We start from the raw sequence: 19,870 nt of genomic DNA on the forward strand, positions 1-19,870 counted from the left end.
TCGATGTGTGCGTGCGTCCCCTCGCTCAGAGGCGGCCAGTGGTGGTGATCTGGTGGAAACCCTCAGCGGGACCCGTTTGGGACGCCGCGAGTCTCCCCAGCATCACCTGAGTGTTCAGTCCAGGCTGAACGGCGGGCTGGGGCTGCAGAAATGCTCTGCAGCCCAGGATGCCGCGATCAGCGCGCAACCCGCAGAGGGACGGAGGGTTTGGTCGCTGCAACCAGCGGTAGAAGATTTAATAATTTCGTTTCAGTGACACCCACAATTTATGAGCAGAGAGATCTGGAAAATAAAGACCGTCGTGCTGTGCCCTTCTCACGGGTGCATGCCCGGTGACCCCAGTGGGAGGGGTCCTTGGGGGTGGGGAAGAGAGGCACAGACAGCGGAAGAATAAACGTGCGACAGTCACAAAGTCTTACCTCCGGGACGAAAGGACACGGTTCCTAGAACTGAGATATCCATAGCCAGTCTGCATCCCAGCTGTTTCTTCCGTAGCCTCTTTCCTGCCTAACACAGCCTTCTGACTAACTTGGACAAGGCTTAGCTGCCCCCCTCCCTTTTTCCTCCTTTTTTTTTTTTTTTCCCCCTTTCCAGACATTCCCTAAACTCAACCCAGGGCAAATCCAGAAGTCGGTACAGTACAGAGCTTCCATTCAATCGTGGGGGGAAAATCCCGTTTCCAGTTTCTTTTAGGCAGATGGAAGAAGTAGATGGTTACCGGACTTTGGAGGGGTGCATGGGGCTGGCATGGGGTGTTGGTGGCAGGGAAGCGCGATTTCTCTTAGGTCTTGGTGCTTCAGGTAAGGTTCCCAGATTCCAGCTGCCCTCCTGCTGAGCTGCGGTGGCGGGTGAGAGTGGAGGGCGATCCTCTTCTGATTAGTGGGGAGTGGAGGAGGGTGGAGTATGTGTGTGTGTGTGTGTGTGTGTGTGTGTGTGTGTGTGAGGGGGGAGGAATGGACCCTGGACAGGCTCCACGGACACATTGTCTTGATTTGTGTCTGTGCCTGGTCTATGCTGCTGCCTCTGGAGCCTTTTGAGTAGGGTAGTATGCCCTAGGCTTTTTCTCCCTCCCCCACCCCTCCTTTTAAAATGTGTTTAAAAAAGAAGTGAATATCTTTATAAAATAAGTTAAAAATCTTTCTTTGACTTTCCATTTGAGATGTCAAAATGATTAAATAAATGAAACTTTATTTGACTGGGAGTTTACCCAGAGACTCAACGACATCTCGGGTCTTTGGCCTTATTCTAATTCCACGGTGGTAATTACCCTTCGTTTCTTTAAGTGCAATAGATTTATTGCCTTAGAGACTATGCACAGTTTGATTGAATTATTCATTTTTTTTCTTTGGTGTAGACTGCATCTGGGGACTCTGATGTGACGTGTAGATTTTTTTTTTCAGGAACAAAGGGAATGTGGAAATGAAAGAGAGAGGGAGAGAGAGGCTGGCAGATGTAATGAGACGCGGTGAAGGTGTACGCAGACTGGCACTCCCACTCCTCCCTTCTGCTCTCACTGCAGCCCTGGGTAACTCGCAGGCTAACACAAACAGCTTTTCTCCCGCAGCCTGCCCTCTGTCACTGTAAGTACATCAGCCTTCTCTTATCAGCATGCAGATTCCAGCCACGCACTCCCCTCGCTCGGCTTTGCACCTTAGACAGCAGAAGCACATTTAAAAATTAACTTTCCTAAGCCAGGAAAGCCATGTCTGTAAAACTTATTTTTGATTTATCTTTATTTTTCTCTGAAAAAAGTTCATGCATTCTTACCACTTTTCCCCACCTCCTTTGTGACGGTGCTGTTGCTACTGTTGCCACCGCTGTGGTCTTCCCAACAGGACGACGCGCAGATTCAAATGAAATTTCATGTTATTGTCTAGCCACTTAAAGTCCAGGGAAAATGCCTTGTCCTTTTATAACATGATGTCTTAAAGAACACAGAGCATTATTCACAGTTTGTTTTCTGCTTTTGTTGTGGAAACACGAGTTCCGACCTCTTTGAGGTAGAGTCCCAAGGGCACTGTTATTTGGGAATTTGGGTTATTTGGTTACACCAAACTTAAACGAAGTGCAGGGGGCTACCGAGGTGCTGTTATGTGTGTTATCCCTGTTTCAGAAAACCAATTGCTAAAACTTTTCTCCGTGCTGTAATTAAAGTTTTCAACTCTTCCTTTTGGGGTTTTTATACTCTTTCACTTATTCTTCGTTTCAGTAAAGTTCTCATTCCCCGTATTTTGGAAGTAAAGACATTTATATTTGTCCTATTTATACAGTAGCCGTAAAGCCCTTCCTGAAAGAAGTTAGCGACCTTAAGATGTAGCTCCGAATTGTTCGCCCGGCTGGTGTAAGGAGACTTCCACAGCGAGAATTCGAGGTTTTAACAGTCGTTATGATTTTTGCGTGGGTGCTTTAAATATTAACTTCTTTAGCAGAATTCAGTGCGTTGCCCTTCCCAAGTTCAGGCGGACCTTTCTCCAGGAACTGCCCACGCTTTGCCTTTGCGGGTTCGCGCCTCTTCTCTGGAGGTGCGAGGCCAAACTTAGCAAAGCCGTGTTGCCTTAGCTGGTTGCTGTGCGCAGGGACACCGGGACTGCACCGGGGCAGCGAGAGCTGCGGCAGGTAAGTTAGCCCCCACGCGTTCTCCCCCCTTCCCTCCCTTGTTCCCCTAGCTCAGCGCCCAGGGTTCTCGCGCGGCGGAGCTCCGACCCCCAGGGCAAGTGAGCCTGAGTGCGAGTGCGCCAAGATCTGGTCGAAAAGGTGCTTGGGTGTCCTACTCTGCCTATGGGACTTGTCGGAGCCCGCAGGCCAGTGCGGACCAGGTGGAGAGCCCGGCACTTCAACCCGCTGGAGCGCTCTCCGCTCACCCCCTGCGCTGTACAGTCGTGCTCGAGGCTTGAAAGGAAACCCTTAGGGTGCACCCCCGCCCCCCCAGGGCCACGTGTCACCCCATGCATAGCCTGAAGGGCAGCACGGAGACCCCAAACTTTAGTTTTTTAGCTTTAGGGATCAATCTTGTGACCACCTTCGGGTTTCCGCCTTATCAATATACTTTAGTTATCGGTTTATTAGGTAAAATCTAAAGAGAGTTCCTGCCGCTCTTAACCGGAAGGTCCACCGCGGCCCAGTTAGGGCCTTGGACTCCAGAGATCTTGATAATGTCGCCTTTCCCCACTTTCTGCCTCCCGCCAGTGGCCTGCATCTGGTTGGCGGGGTCAGTCGAACCACCCAGATCCCCCAAATGCTGTGTAATTTTAAAGAGAGAGATGCGCTGGTGCTTGAAAAGCCAGACTTGTCGCAGCAACTCCGAGGGACCCAGTCGCATCCCAGCATTTCCGTCCCGGATGTTTTACCTCCTTCCGTGGCTCTTCCATGAGGATTCAGGCTTTGGGACAGAAACTACCCCCTCATCTCTCTGCCCCAGCTCTGCAGACATTTAGGACAGGTCATTCGATTTTGACCTCTTCAGGCTTTGGAGAGATTTTTCTCTTTCTTTCTTTCTTTCTTTCTTTCCTTCCTTCTTTCTTTCTGGCCCCTATGGTTGAGTTCTGGGGCAGGCGGCTAAGTAGTGTGAGACTCTGGAACGCAGCGATGGGCCTGGCTTCTCTCATTTACAAAACCAAAACAAAAAACAAACCCTAGGAAAGATTTGGCCCTGTCTAGGCTAGAGACGCTGGTCTAGCTTTGTCCCTTGGGCCTTGGAGGTCAAGGGGCAGGCCTAGTAGTTCTGGGAACCTCAGGGTGGGAGGAACTGCCTGCAAGGTGCTAGGCATTCTCTTTAATGGCCTCTAGGCTCTGGCTCTTGGAGGTAGACTTTCTAGTCCTGAAAGTCGCAGTGGGCTATGGGAACACAAAATTTCTTGTTGGAGACTAGTAGTCTTTTCAGCCCACAGTCATCAAGTCATTTTTAACTCATAGTCCCCAAACTCCCAATTCTCAAACATCTTATTTCCTCTTGGGGTAGAAGCATCTGGCTATTCCTTCTGTCCCACTGATCTGAGATTCTCATCCTCATCCTTATTTCTTTTTCCTCTCTTGTCTTGAGTTCATATGAAACCAAACATAAAATATACTTTAAGAAGCCCATATATGACTGATATCTCAGTTCATTCCATTTTCTGTGTTTGGTTACTCTTTCCATTTTTTAAAAAGTTAATGTAACAAAGGTGAGGCTCTCTCCCCTTTATCATTTTAATCGCTTAATTGGTGGGAAATCTTATTCAAAGTCTTGGCAACTTTAGATTGCCTTGAATTTTCTGACTTAGTCATAATTCCTGTCCCATCTCTCCTGGTGCATATTTCTTCTACAAAGTCCCTGTTTATGAAGTGTCTCAAAGTGGCCATCTCATATCAGTTGCTATATAGTAAGGATTTTTTCTGCCACAGATGTCTGCAGTAGTTATGTAAGTATGTCAGAACCTCTCTTCCAGCTTTTAATTTTGATGTAATTTTGACTCTCCACTAACTTCAGTTTCTGAAATGTAGTCTGTTTTGGGGGCCTGGGTTAAGGCAGGTCAACCTCACCTGGTGCATACTGTCTCCAGAGAGCTCTGTGTCTACTGCTGTCAGAGCTGGTTTTCTCATCTATCTCTTTCACTCTGCATCTCTACTAACTGACACCAAGATTATTCCTTCCCCTCTCGGTCCCTCAGCTTGTGTGCACTAAGATAAATTTCCAGGTCTCTGCTCCTTTAGACCATTCTGTACCCTTGCAAATCTTTTATCTACCTTACACAGGCATCAAAGAGAATCTTTAATTTATGTGGGCTTTGGGGGGGTGCCTTTTATTATATAATTTCCTACATCTTACATGCATTTTTACATGCTGTTCAGGGTGACAGAAACTCTTTTCCTCTTCTACAACTTCCAAGCCACCCTCTTGAAATTGTAGCTCTAGATCTTTTCCTCTACAAAGTTGAGGTTATACATACCCAATTTCACACAACACAAATTTATCCAGATAATAAATGTGGAATTATTTTATGTACTGCTGTGAAGGTATAATTTTTCTTTGGTAGTTTGTATGTGTCTTGTTATTTCTAACCATTTTCACCCATAAACTCCATAATCACATGGTTTCCAGAACATGCCACCTACATATATTAAGGCTCTCCTATGTCAATTGCTTTTTCTTCTTTTCCTCCTCTTCCTTCTTTTAAAATAAAATTCTCTTCCCCCATTTACTGAGATCCTATTAACTGGTGTGTTTTCATTATTTCTGGTTCCTGCATCTCTTTTTAAATCTCTTTGACCACTTGCTTTTTCATTTTCTTTCATCCTTCTTATTATTCTTCCTAATATTCACCCATCTTTCCCTCTTCCTGGTCTGCTTTAGCCCTCGTCCTTCCCTTTCTCTATCTCCTGTGACTCACTTTTGTGGTCCACTTTTGTATCTCAGTACTTATTAATATTCAGCCCATTCCTCCGCTGTCACATAACTTTTTCAAAACACAAATTAGCACCCCTACATATTCCTCTCCCGCTTCCCTTCTTCCTTTTCTCCAGTTTGCTTTCTTTCTCTGTAGTTGTCTACCTTTGCCCCACTGCAGTTTGCCTTCCTCTTGACTCCTCCTCCCAGCAGCCCCAGCCCTAATAGTCCCCCTTTGGTCCCTTACTCCTCACCCAGTCTCTCTCCCATCTAATACTTCTCTCCATTCTCCTCTGACCCCAACTCTCTTCTTTGTCCCCTTCCAATTCTCTCCCAGTAGTTGCTTCACTCTTTCTTCCCAGGCGCTTTCTCTAATTTCAGCCTCCGCTCACGCCGATCTCTGCCCTCTCCGGTTCTCTCTTGCCTTTGCCTCCCGCTCTTCCCTCCTTCTTCTTCCTCTGGCCCTCCCCCTCCCTCCCAGCTTCCCAGCCTGGCTCGCTGCCTCCCTCGCCTCTTGTCTCATCTTGCCTGTGTTGTCTGGGAGGGGAGCCCTGCCTCCTCTCCCTCGCTCAGATCAATGCCCTGGCCACTCACTTTCTGATGTTGCACGACGGGAAATGCTTTGAATACTTACGACATGGCCGCTCACACTGATTGCCAAGATTGACAGCACTAACCATCGCCTTCACTTGTTTCAAGGGGGGAAGCCCCTAGTCACCCCGCTCTGCGCGCACCTCCTGGCACCCCGGCGGCAAACTTCTGCGGGTCAGCGCTCCCCCCGCCCGGGGCGGGACACCCCCGCAGACTTGAGTTAACGGGCTGTGCCGGCCGCAGCGCTGGGGGGTTCTGCTCCCTTGCTCCCCGGGCTATGCTAATTGACCTAGCATCGACTCCCCTTCCTTAATTTTTTTTTTTTATTTGTATCTTTCCCTTTTTCTTTAATGCCGTTTACTCCCGCGGCGCAGCGCACAAGGAGCCCTCCCGTGCGGTACCATCCTGGAGCCCGCCCAGGTAACCGGGACGGAGCGAGCGATCTAGAGAGCGAGGGAGGCAGAGCGTGAGCGCGCGGCCCGTTTGTGAGCTACCTGTTGGGGAGTCAGAGGGGGCAGGGGGCAGACACCCCGGGTCGGGCCGCCGGCCCCCGGTGCCTTCCGCTTCTGCCCTTCCGGGCCGCTTCGGGGTTAGTTTCCCTGAGCTGGGACTGAGGGGCTGGGGTAGGGCAGGCGGAGGGACTCGAGCTGAGCGCGCGGAGCCTTGCGAGGGCGCGGGTTGCCGGAGAGGCGGCTGCCCAGCCCGGGCGGGTTTCCGTACTTGGCTGGGGAGGGGTGAGGGGAGGAGGAGCGGGAGGAGGGCGCTCCGCGGGGCCGACGCAGAGGGGGGAGTGGAGGCTGAGAAAGGGGCCCGAGCGTCTGCCGCTCGCTGGTGGACGCGCGGATCCCCAGGATGCGTCCCCCTCTCGGAGAGTTGTGCCTTGTTCCGGAGGCGGTGACAGATCTGCGTGGCGGGCTTCTGGTTTTCTTGCCACCCCCCACCCCCAAAATCCACTCCGAGAAAACACATGTTGTAGCTGTAGATAACTGTGCGTAGGACACTAAGGCAAAAAGGGCAGGGGAGAGAGAGACAACGCAACCTTTGACAACAGAAAGCTGTTATCGCCATCCTAAGTATTCGTCCGGAAATCTGTCCGCCCTCTCGGCCCACCTTATTCCTCCTCCTCCGCCTCCCCGTATAGATATTCTAATCTGTGTAACTGGGAGTGATATGAAAAAGAAGTCAGGTGGCTTAGAGAATGAATTTGTAAGTCTCCGTGAAGTTTGAGGTAGGTATTTCATTGAAGTTTGCCTGTGTGATAGAGGAAGCTTATGTGCCTGCGTGTGTAGTTCTCTCTATCTCTCTCTCTCTCTCTCCTGTGTAAGCAAATGCGTGTGTGCTCTGAGGGTTCAGATGGGACCGCTGGGTGGTAATGCCCCATGCACCCACAAGAGGGCAGCATCCCGAGGGCTTTGTGAGCGCTGTTATATCTCGTTATCGCTGCAGGCTTGGGTTTAGAGAAAGTTATACTGAAACTTTCAAACTGATATCATCTTATTTCATGATATTAAAAAAAGACATAAAGAAGGAAGGAAGGGAGGGAGGGTGGGAGAGAGGGAGGGAGGGAGGAAGGAAGGAAGGAAAAAGGAGAAGTGAAGAAAGAAGATAAAGAGAGAATAAAAGAGAAAAGCAGGCGACCAGCCTACCCGGGGAGAGTCCTAGTCACACCAAGACTAGGGGGAGGGCTGTTTTAATTGTGGGTTTGGCCGACTGACGACTGGAGTGCCCTCCGCGGCTGTCTTAGTTGTAGCCGGAGGTCATGTAAATCGACCTTAAAAGAATGCATAAGCCATAAATTAAAATAAACCCTCACCCAAGGGCTGATCCATAAGTAGACAATATCCAACCTGGACAAAACGAACTTTCCTTTACAAGCCGACTTAAACCGCATCCCCCCAAAGAATAGAGACTAAATGCAAAGTAAGTTTCCCGGCGAATATTTTGTTTTCTTGAAAAGTGTTGTGTTGATCCGCCGTGTGACTGACTGCGACACCGCAGTTTTCCGGAGCGCTTCAGTGTTAGCCAGGCTCGGTCGGGGTGCGGGAGGTCGGGAGGACCAGTTGGGTCTCTGGGTTTCTTAACGTCCCCCCCACTCCCCCCCCCATTTTGGTTTGAAAACTTTGGTTATTTGTGGGGTTGACGCTGGCCGAGAGCGGGCGAGAGTCGAGGATCTCCGCGGCGCTCTCCTACGGGGTGAAGTTTAGTGCGAGGAGTTCCTAAAGAAAACCCGGATCGCTAGAAAACCTGGCCGCTCCCTTCTCCCACCCTCACCCCACCTCCGCTCCGCCGCAACTTTCTCGGGACCCTGCGCGAGTCGCCTCCAGTTCCCTCCGCTCTCGCCGTTCCTCCCCCTCCCCCATTTTTGGAGGTGACTTTTTATGATCTTTTTAGGAATAAACAAACCGAACTCCAAGACAATCCGAAACCCAAGTGCTAATCTGTGGTCGTCTTTGCTAGGGACTCTAGGGCAGCAGTGCTGGGCCGGCGGGGGCGTGTGTGAGGGGCCGCCCACCCTGCGCGGTGCGGGCTCGGCCTGGGAGTCCGCCGGCCGGGTGCACGATCGCCGGCTCGTACCTTCCCTGCCCCGCGCTCTCCCACCGCGGGTCCCTGAGCCCTGCCGGCGCCCTCCGTCCTCCTCGGCGCCCTGCCCAGGCCCTGCCGCAGGCAGTCCTCTCAGCGGACCGGCCGAGATCCGCCGCTCTGAGGCTCGGCCCAGGCCCGGGGGCGGTGCTGCCACCCGCCCGGGGTCCAGCCGGAGCTTGGTTGCTCCCGGGGGAGCTGCTTTCTTCCCTCTCCCTTAAAGGGCCCGTCAGAGAAGGGAAGGGGCTTGTGCTAAAGCTGCTGGGCTTGTGCTCTGGCTCCGGGAGGAGCGGCCCGCGGCTGCAGAGGCTAGATTAGCTCCGTTTCCCGGGCGCTCCGCGGAGCTTTCAGATAAAAAGAGAATTGGTGTGTTCCGAGCAGATAAAAGGTGGTTGTTGCCTGCGTGTTTTGAGTTTTATTTAAGCTCTCTTAGGCTGACCAAGTTTGAAAAGGTTTGTTTGTATGAATTACCAGATATTGATTGTTGCCCCTATTTGGGGACTAAAAATAAGTCTTCGACTGTGCTGGCGGGGCTGGGCTGTTAGCGAGATGGGCTGTCCCCGGCTGCTTCTCTGTGTGTGACCTCCTCTGAGGGCCGTGCTTGAAGTTTAGGTCCCGAGATGGCCCGAAGCCGGGGCTGCGGCGAACTGGGCTGGGCTCAGGACCTCCAGCTGCACTGTCAATGGGGCTCTCGGATGACGTCCCTGTCCGGGGCGCTGGACCCCGGCGCGCACTCGGTGGCCAGGCTTTTGGCCCTGGCGGGATGGCCCAGACAACAGCCCGGTGGAGTCGGGATGCGAGCGTGCCCTTCTCCCCCGTCTCCCCAGGGTCTCCTGTCTTCTGCCCTTTATAGTCACATGCCCAGGTTTTCCCCCGGTCCCAAGGAGAACAGATACAGCCCCGCCCAGTCTATTTCTAGGAGGTGGGTTTGGTGAATAAAAAGGTCAAGTGGTCGGGTCCGCAAGCTGGTCCATGGAGAGGGGGGACAGGACGGACACCTGGCAAGGACCGCCCCGCCTGTCCCCCCCACCCCGGGCCAGTCCGCCCGCCCACAGCTGGCCTCCCCAGGCCACATTTTTGCGCTAAGTGCGAGAGGCTGTGGGAAAAGCAATCCTGGACCGGCCAAGAGCCGGCGAAGCTGATCCCGCGATGGCATTTTGTTTTGAACAGTTGCTGGGGTTGACGTTTCCTCATAAGGTAAGGTGTCACTGGACGGTCGGCTGCCCAAATGCCACAAGTATAATTAGCTTGCCCACTCAGCACCTCATCCCTGAGGCCCATAGGCACGGGCTTGGCGGAACTGGTCCACTCAAATCTGTTCAGGGCTACAGGATTCCCGAGGAAAGACTGAACCTAGCAGGACAGCCCTGGAAGGCCCTGGCACCAGGGAAGACTGTGACAGTGTAGTCTTGTCTTTGATTTCTCTCCTCTTTTTCTCCCCCATCTCCTCCTGTTTCCTCTCTTTATTTTTCACCTGGGGGTGGGGGGATTGCTGGTTAGAGGGGTAAATGGGATGCCAGCAGCAGGCTACAGACTGAATGAGGAGAGGAGATGCAGAGTAAAATCTGGCAGTATGCATCTTTAACTTATATAACCCTTCCATGGGGGAGGTCTGCTAGTGCCCCTCTATGCTGCACTAATCCTGTAGGACCAGCCCAGGCTTGACATTGTATCTTGGCTTGGGCAGGGGCTTTAGGCTTCTAGTTTGGACTGTTCACATGTCTGTGTGCTCCCTCCTACTCCGGCGCTAGAGGTCTGAAAGTTTCTGTGCCCTGATTGCAGCTTCTGTTTTCCCCCTTCAGGCCTAGCCGCTTGGGGCTGCTAGTGTTCACTGTGGGGCAAGCCTGGAAAGATCTGCTGGCTCTTCCTGTATCACTCTTGTTCAGCCTGGGATTCTTAGGAGCAGTGCCTTGTTGTCTCTGTACCCAGAAGTGCTTGAACTTCCTACCTAGCTTCCCAGACCCCAGCCTCAGGTCAGCTGTAGCCTGTACTCTCTAGTGGAGACCAGATTTCTATAACCATGAACATGACCTTGCCTCTTTCACCCTGTGCAGTAACCATGGAATTCAACCCTCAGCATTAGGTACTTTCACTAGTCTCCTTCCTCCCCTTGCTCCTATGCCACTCAGTTATGCCTGATACTTACTAGAAGATTCTCTTTATTTTAAAACAAACAAGCAAACATCCTAAATCTTGCACAAGTTTAGTGGGATAGTGTTAGCTTTTCTATGGAAGCAAGAGGACACCTGTCTGGTGGGAGGTGGGGGACACAGTTTATTTGGTTGCGTTTGCTTTTTATTGAACCAGTGAAGTATTTCATTTTCTTTTAGTAGAGGAAAACTTATGACTGAATTTTTAAAAACTCTACCAGATCAGAAATGAATTATCTATATACTTTGAGAATATCTTCTGGAATACACATATGGATAATAGGCCAAGTGACATGTAGATTTTTTTCTCCTACATTTTTGAAAACCTCATAAATAAAGAGGGATCATTCCTATTCTAAAATAACAACAAGAACAACAAGACCAAGAACAACAATAAACAACCCCCCCCCAAAAAAAATCCTTCAGACTCTGAAAGCAAGCAAGTATGCACCACACATATTAGATCTAGTTTATGACCAAAGGCAGTAAGAAAACCAGGATCTAGACAAGTGATAGGTCATTAATTCCTTAGGCAAACTGACATCCCCTGTCACTTTTCTCATGTACCACCAACACCTCCTTTCTTCTCTGCTCTCCCACCATGTTCCTTTACCTATAGTGGCAGAACTAGATTTTTTTTTATTTATAATTTATCCTGCTTATTATTCTTAGTTTATGTTTTAGAAGTAATGAAAAGGAACTTTCTCTTAGAGTGTATTTTTTTTTAAAGAAGAAATATTTATAAGCTTATTATTATGGAACATGATACAAACTCCTACAATAGTATATTGTGTAACTACAACACTCAACATTATACTATAAAGATAAGTATAGAATGTATTAAATAATAAAGTAGTATCAATATCTATACCTTCAGCTGGTTCTATTCTATAATGAACTCACTAACTGAATACCTTGAAGAGGTGACATTCAGTAGGAATATTATACTGTCTGTTGGATATTTTTTCTTTAGTAGCAGAAAGCAACAGATTTTTTTTTTAAAGTAAGGGGAAAGCATACATTTAAAATATATTAACATACTTAGCAAATCCTTCTTTTATAGGGCCTTAAAGTATATTACTTTAAATACATATATGATATATTTTGGTGTCATTATTGAGATTTTAATGTCTGTTTCTATTTGACTTTTAGGAATTATTGGGTGGTGACCCCTGATGAAATTGCTATATATCTTGTATTGAAGAAATTAGTGATGTTTTAAATAATTTCCTTTCAATTAGTATAATAGGTACTGGAATAAATGAATTTTCCTTTTAACAAGGTTTAATATACATTGGCTTTAACCCTTTCAATATTTCCTGTACTTTTCAGTTTTGTTAGATTATATATCTAAGTTTGAAATAATTCTCTTGTGAGACAATTGCTACACACTTTTTCACTATTTACAAACAGCATTATATAAAAGAGTAGTGCGGTACAACTAAAACTTTGATCTAAGAGCTATTTGTTTAAATATAGTTTAGGGGTGCATATATATCAATTGATGTTTTTGAAGTCAAGTGAAACATTCCATCCAGCTAATGTGTCTGAGAGTACCATATCAGGCACAGACAGGTACTAGAAATGATAAAACACAGATAACATACAGCAAGATGATTTGCAGATGGGGCGTATTATCTGCTGTTATGAAGTTAGTTGGGTCATATTCCTGTTTTTTTATAAAATTAATCTAGGTTATTTCAGAATTATCAAGTTATGTGGGTATGTGAGAACAGATTTTATTATAGGAATCTGCTAATAAGTGAACAAATATTCATTGCCTTTTAGAGGAAGATATGGACTGTCTTTGCATTTGAATTGCTTATTGTTTTCTCCTATTATTTTTTTTCCTAAAAAAGAGTTTAATATTTTGAACATCCTATGTTTTCATCCTAACTCCACATTTTTCTACTGATTAGACTATGTTCTGAATCTTAACATACTCAGGTTAAAAAAAAAAGCTGGCGTTCTGGTATACCTATGGAAAGCAATTTTTATTACATGTAAGTGCATTTTAAATATATAGCATATCCTTTTTTGCCTGATATTCTTCAACTGTGATCTGAGAACTAATGTTTTGGTAAGAGTTATATCAGAAACTTTTATCATCCTCTCATTACATATTCTTTATCCATTTATAGGAAGAATGTTTTTACTTTTCTTGTTCTGTGGAAGAGGGTAAAAGCTTTTTAGGTAATTATTTTGTTTAGACATTTAGTCAAACTGGAAATAATTTATTTTGTGTTATGGTTTTCTATGGAGCTTTTCAAGTTTGAAGTATCCATCGTCATAATTTGGATAAAAATATCAATTGAAGAATATGGGTAGAGGTTGTAAGATGGACTATCATTTAAATCTACTACCGACTCTCTCACGTCCAAAAAAGGGTACCGGTCTGTTTTTCCTCAAATCTGTGGTAGTCTCAAAAAAGGGAACATGAAATCCTAAAATCTCAGAGAAGCAGTATCAATTCAGTTCTTAACTGTAAATCCTTCATATCGTTGCTCAAAATATCCAACTTTACACCAATATTAGCCATTCTTTTTATAGTGACACCATGCTTAGTAAAAAACTTCTAAGCACTGAGGTCAGGTGTTGAGATTGGATTCTAGTTTATTTTTTATGAATCAGATAAAGATTTCTGTGCATGAGACCATATGTGAAGATGAGAGAACAAGAACATTTCCATATCAAAGGCAATATATCTGAGGCTGCCTGGTAATTAAAATGCAGTGGTTTGGACTCTGTGCACTAGCACTTAAGCAGAGCATCGCCGGGACCTTGTGCATCATGCAGGCGGTTGCCTCTTGCATACTTCTTGAAATACACTTATAATTTTGTACAAACATTTATGCCAGTCCACACTTTTCTGTAGATAATTTGTATTTCATCCAAACCATTCAAAGTAGAAGTTATTTTCTGAGCTACCCCCTCATTATGGCTTTTGTGCATCAACTATTTTTATTCTAGTTGTTTGTATTTCCTTTTACCAGAAGGATGCCTTGTTTATATTCAGAATCTCTTCTTGCTCCTTTAAGACCCCTTATGTATTACTCGTATTTTACTATTCACTCAAAAAACTTTCATCTTTAGGAATAATGTGAATTATTTTCTGAGGTTAATTGTAGATGCTGTTATCTATTATAAACTAATAAAATACATTTAAAAATCAAATGTCCAGTTATTTCTACTTTATAATACTGATATGTATAATAATCCTGCCTAACCTGCACAGTATATAATATTGGAAAAAACTCCTTTTTGAAATGTTTAAAGAATTCTGTAATGTTCTTCTTTATCTTTTAATGGTATGAAAATGTGTAGTGGCATTCTCTTTTGTACTACTTCAACTGAAAAACAATCATTTGAAGCTATAGAAATCTTTATATTTATCTAGAGAATTATCTTTTTGCATTTATAGAGAGTTGTTTGGCTTTATTTATAAAGAACTGGGTTAATACCTTAACCTGTAATTATTTGGGGATTGAATAGTGAAATTAGAAAAATCTAACAATTGGTAGTCCAATGTTGTATATATTTCAGAACATTTTGCATCTTTGGCTTGAATTTGCTGCTCTGTAATTTTCTAGATTTTCTATTTCCCTCTTTTTCTCTACGAACATTCTATGCTGGCACATGTAACAAGGAACTCACTGGTATATTTTATTTACTAAGCTCCCCTGGTTTATAAAGCTTTTCAAGGATTTCTTTGGATTGAAGTACCTTGTATTGAAGAAGCCTAATGTAATACTGTGGAATTCTTTAACAGTTTTTGTGTTTTAAACTACTTTGAATAAAAATTACTTAAGCATATTGATTTGGTGCTCTTCAATGCTGACCTGTATAAATAAGCTTAATAAATATAAGGCAAATTCAAATTACAGTATGTGATATATATATTAGCATCTACGCAAATATTCTATATTCTATATTCTCTCATTTCAAGTTTTCCCTTGATCTCTTTCTTTTCTAAAAATCTCACAAGATAACCCTTTACATGATATATTATCCTTACTGCCTTCAATAATTTGTTGTTTCTAGGCATCTTAAAGAGATGAATTGAATTGTCTATCTTAATATATCCATTCAAATGCAAAAAGAGACTTTAGTGCTATTTGTGATTTTGACTTCACTGAGCACAATCTCTTCTCTTCTTTGAAAAGTAGTTCTTTAAAAGTAGACAAAGAAAATTAAAGATGCTTTACTTTCCACGACTACACAAGCGCAATATGTGGAAAAAGAAAATATAACAGGTTTTCTTTCTTTCTTTCTTTCTTTCTTTCTTTCTTTCTTTCTTTCTTTCTCTTCTTCTTCTTCTTCTTCTTCTTCTTCTTCTTCTTCTTCTTCTTCTTCTTAATAAGGAGCATAGATTTCAAATGGAACTCATTCTGAGACGTGGTTGCAAATGTTTCCTTTCATACTTTAGAAACAGATCATTGGGTAACATGATTGAGCACTTACTAAGTTCTAGGCACCCTGAAGAGCATTTTTGAAGTCACAAATCTATTTTTTAAGGATTTTCCTTTCTATTAAAGATTTTTGATATTGGGTAGGTGGGGAAACTTAGCTGCAGTTGTCATGGTGCTAAGAAGGTCATTGGTAGAACTGGAGAAGAATGCTTCTAACTAGGAGAGGATAATTCATCATTCTTTCTTGGCAAAGAATATCAAAGACCAGCAGTGTTGTTGTGTTGTTATTTTCTCAGAAATAATCTCCAGCTATCTCGGTGGGCATTGAACCTCTTCTATTTAGAAGTCAGCCACCCCATCCACCTCCCAATATATCCATGGTGTAATCCCTAACCCTCCATTTCTTCATCTCTAAAATGGGAATAATAATAATATCTACATCATAGGATTGTTGTGAGCTTTAAATGAGATAAATGAATGTAAAGCACTAAGCTCAGGGCTTGGTATAAAATAAATATTTAATACCTGTTGAAATTACTGTTGAAGTGGTACTGTGTTTATCATTATACAGATCTGGCTTCCCATTTCAGCTTCCCTATGTACTCGCATGAAATCTTTGGTGAATTACATCGGCTGTTTCTTTTATTTATGTATTCCTTCCTTTCTCCTTGAATTGCCTTCCTTTCTCCTTGAATTTGCTGCTCTGTAATCTGCAATTCTCCTAGAAAGGAGAATTCATTAGTAATCTGGCATACTTGGGATAAATGGAGAATTTGGATGTCCAGCTCTGAAATTTGAGAAAATTCCAATTCTAAGGACTCTTAAGAGATTTTGAAAGGTGATTTCATCTGTCATCCTGCATCCTCTGAGGTTATATGGATCACCCTTTCTCCAGTCTGATCAGTTAAGAAGCTCTCTTTATTTTGAAGGCCTGCAAAGAATGGGATTGTATAATCTCCTTTGTTCATGTACTTCAGTGATTAACACCAGGAAGTTCTTTGTGTCAAATATGCACATCTTACTCTGCTTTCTTTTGGTTTCATTTAAATAAAAAAATGGAAACCTTTATTCTTTATTGAATGATAGACCTACATGTGAGGAAACCAATATTAAACTTTGAATTTTTATTTCTTGAATCTTTTCTTTGGAGTCTTTTTTCTAAATTAATTGTATGACCTTGGAAAAGTTATGAAACCTCTTTAAGTCTTGATTGTGATAGAACTTACCAGGTGATAGGGTTGTTGGGAAGATTCAGTTTGAAGATACTGTGCACAGAAGTTCATAGAACAGTTCTGGACGATGGTATTAGGATTAGTTGACAATAATTATGTGATCAATAGAACTTTGTCATGAAAGGCTAATTTTTAATTCTCTTACATTTTATAGAACTCAGTTTGCAAAGTGCTTTCAGATTTGTTGCCTCATTCAATATAAGGTATGCAGGGTAGATAACCTTACCGGTCATACTGTCTAACTTCCTACTTGATATAAATAAATGTTTCAATTGGGTTTTGCTTCAGGGTACTATTCACTACAAACAAAGCTTGTGTGTCATAAATTAGGGCTGGCTTTTTTGCCTTCCTTTTTTCTTTTTTTCTCAGTCTCTTCTGTGTAATGTCAGTGTTCATTTATTTTATCTTCCTACTTATTTCCAGAGCCAAACGAATGCTGCATTTCCCATATACCAATGTATAAATGAATAATATTTTGCTGATCACAAGCATTAAATATTAGTTATATATTCTGATTTTCTAAAAATTAGAAAATGATTTACATAGTAAGTTTGGCTAGTTTTATAGGCAGCTCTCTCTCAAAATTTGGGGTTCACCAGGGAAGATTAATGAAAGGATCCTTGGCAGGGAAAAGTGGGAAACACTTGATTACATGATTTCAAAGATGAAAATGCAATGAGGAGGTATGAATATAGGTAATTCGATGCTGGTTGTTATAATGGAGAAAAGTACAAGAGCAGAAGTGCCTATGTATAGGAAAGCTTCTAGTAGGAGGTAGCCTTTGAGCTGTGATTTAAAGGATGATTAAGAATAGGTTATTTGATGTAACATCCTGAGGATCATTGGACACGTGGGAAAAATTTGATACCACTATTGGTTTTTCTATAGTTCTGATCAAAATCTCATATTTGTGTCTTTGTGACTCCTAGAAAGGCCATTTCTGATCATGAATGTATTGTAGCTATAGGCCAGCAGCTTAACTGCTACACTTCTCTCTCTTAGCTCGGTTTTGTGGTCAGGAACATTATGAGTACATTTTAAGGTAGAGGAATTTTTCACATTACTGCTTTTCTTCACTTCAACTAAGTATTAAAATTAAAGTAAGTGGCTTATTAATATATGAATGGGTGATCAGTACTATGAATTAATAAGATCTTATATTTTGCACTGTAAAAAACTTTTTTTTTTTTTCACTTGGCAAACATGGTCTTAGAAAAAGGCCAGTATCTGGAAATTTTTAGATCTGTCTGTTATTTCTGAGTTTTCTTTGTTACAGGTCTTTGGGCTTCACATTTGTAGTTAAGTTTTTCTAACTGTAGAGTTGGCATGTTCCTAACTTCTTTTTTTATTGAGGGATAAGATGAACATAAAATAACCCTTAGGCTGATTCAAAAATTTTGGATGAAATAGAAATTATTATTTCACAATGATGATAATGAAACAGTAGCAAGAGCAGTAGGAACAGCAACAGCCCCTCTCTACTTTTGATCACTCTCAAATAGGGATGTTAAATCCACCCTCTTCAGTTTTGTGATCTGGGATCTTATGTTTTCTGATGACTTTTTGAATACCTTTTCTCCGAGTCCACAAGCCTTCTTTGTTGTTTTAGGCCTGGAGGTTTTCCGACGAATGACTTATTTCTTCAAATTAAACACACCTATTGAGATTTTGCAGCTTATATGACTGTGACATAATCACTTTCTGAAAAGGGCTTGGTGGTCACATAGGCTGGAGAAGTTGTGGCGCTGGTTTTTAATGGCCTAACCTATTATTTTCCTTACCACTGCTTTGGCATGCTGGACAGTTACAGTGTTGATCCATGACATGAAAAATATGATGAAATCTCTCCATTAAAAAGAAAGGCTCTGAGGCTAGAAAGGAAGAAAAAAGATACAAAAGGTCTATAGAACAGTTTAAAAACATAACCTATTAGTCATATTGAATTAGTTATGATGCTTTAAAGAAGTTCCCTTTAGAAGCTGAGTTCTTTTTTTTTTTTTTTTTTAAAGACTTCATTTATTTATTTGACAGACAGAGATCACAAGTAGGCAGAGAGGCAGGCAGAGAGAGAGGAGGAAGCAGGCTCCCTGCTGAGCAGAGAGCATGATGCAGGGCTCGATCCCAGGACCCTGGGATCATGACCTGAGCCGAAGGCAGAGGCTTTAACCCACTGAGCCACCCAGGCGCCCCAAAGCTGAGTTCTTTAATAAGAAGCAACCCCCCCAAAAAAAGAAAATAAAAATTGAAATCATAAAGCAACTGAACAAAGCTTAACTAACTTGGAACACAGCATATTAGTTAACCGAGTCTCAGGAATATTTATTACTCTTGAGTCCGAAGATCCAAATATATACTGGAGAAAAATTGGACTTTTAAAAATTTCTTAGTTGTTGTTCTTTCCTACTATAAAGATTGAATTGAAAATAGATATATTGAAGTTTAAAGAAGAATTTAAATATTGGAACAATTAAAATTGTAATATTTAATTTTTAATATAATATTCTGAGACATCATTAAAAGAAAATTTCAGCTTTCCTTACGTTAGACTCCTTAAACTTTTGCAGACAACAGTTCTAGAGAAGGCCTCCACTTGTACTTTTGTATAGGTCTGTGTGATTTACAGGTATGCTAAGGTAGGGTCACGTACACTGAATTTAAATTGTAGCATTTTGTAAGAGACTTATTTTCTCTGAGGTGAATATATATATAATAGCCTAAATTAGGTGGGACTAGTGAACTTGGGCGTTCTTATTTCTTATTTATGGCATGGCAGGGAAAGAATGAAAAATAGCTTAGTTTTTAATTATGACACCTTGGGACCTTTTCCAAAGAGCTCATCGTAATTAGCCATGTCTTAGTTGTGTAGTATTGTGTTTAATTTCTTCTTTATGTCCACATGGAAAACTCATTAAAGTTACCAAGAGCTATTTGAAAAAAGTTTTTGGAAAAGTATACCCCTCTATATTGTATGCTAATTTTTTCTTCTGAATTTTCTTAGCACTGCTTTTACATCTTTGGGTTATTTTCATCTTTCTTTCTGATTGGCATGCACACTATTTTCTATTATCAATATACCAAATAAATAGAACATTTGAACCAATGTCCTTTAAATTTTATTTAGGGTTAGGGTATGATTATATATTCTTCATTTTTGCTTACTTAACAAATTTACATCTGATATAACATAAAAACACAAATATGATTTTAGTAAATTTAGTAAGGGGGCATTAAATTATTTGATTACCCTAAATTGTTTCAAAGCCTCCGTTAAATAGAATATTGCTAATATATCTTAAAACTAAATATGGTTGATTATTAATATAATGTTCATTTGAATATCTTCCCTGCTTGATTACAGTGAATGTAGTATTTTCAGTAGCTGAGGTAAAAGGAGCAGAATTTAGGATGCTTAAAGAGAGAAGGAAATAGAGATGTTAGGTGATTTAGATAGCCCATGGGTAATCTGAGAGTATTGTTGCTAAAGGTGAGGCTGGAAGAATTCCTCTGGCAAGATAATTTTAAGGTTTACTTGGGAGAACTGACTAT

General features: G+C 42.9%; 1 protein-coding gene across 1 annotated transcript in view; it reads left to right on the top strand.

Moving 5' to 3' along the window:
* The first annotated feature begins 6,699 nt into the window (after window positions 1–6,699).
* The window catches only part of SOX6 (SRY-box transcription factor 6), a 596,389-nt gene continuing 583,218 nt past the window's right edge, over window positions 6,700–19,870 (top strand). Inside the window, exon 1 of the mRNA XM_080816117.1 lies at window positions 6,700–7,181. The gene's annotated coding sequence lies outside the window, so the exon portion shown is untranslated. The remainder of the gene's footprint in view (window positions 7,182–19,870) is intronic.

The sequence above is a fragment of the Martes martes genome (assembly GCF_963455335.1).
Source record: "Martes martes genome assembly, chromosome: 10".
In the NCBI taxonomy this organism is placed as follows: domain Eukaryota; kingdom Metazoa; phylum Chordata; class Mammalia; order Carnivora; family Mustelidae; genus Martes; species Martes martes.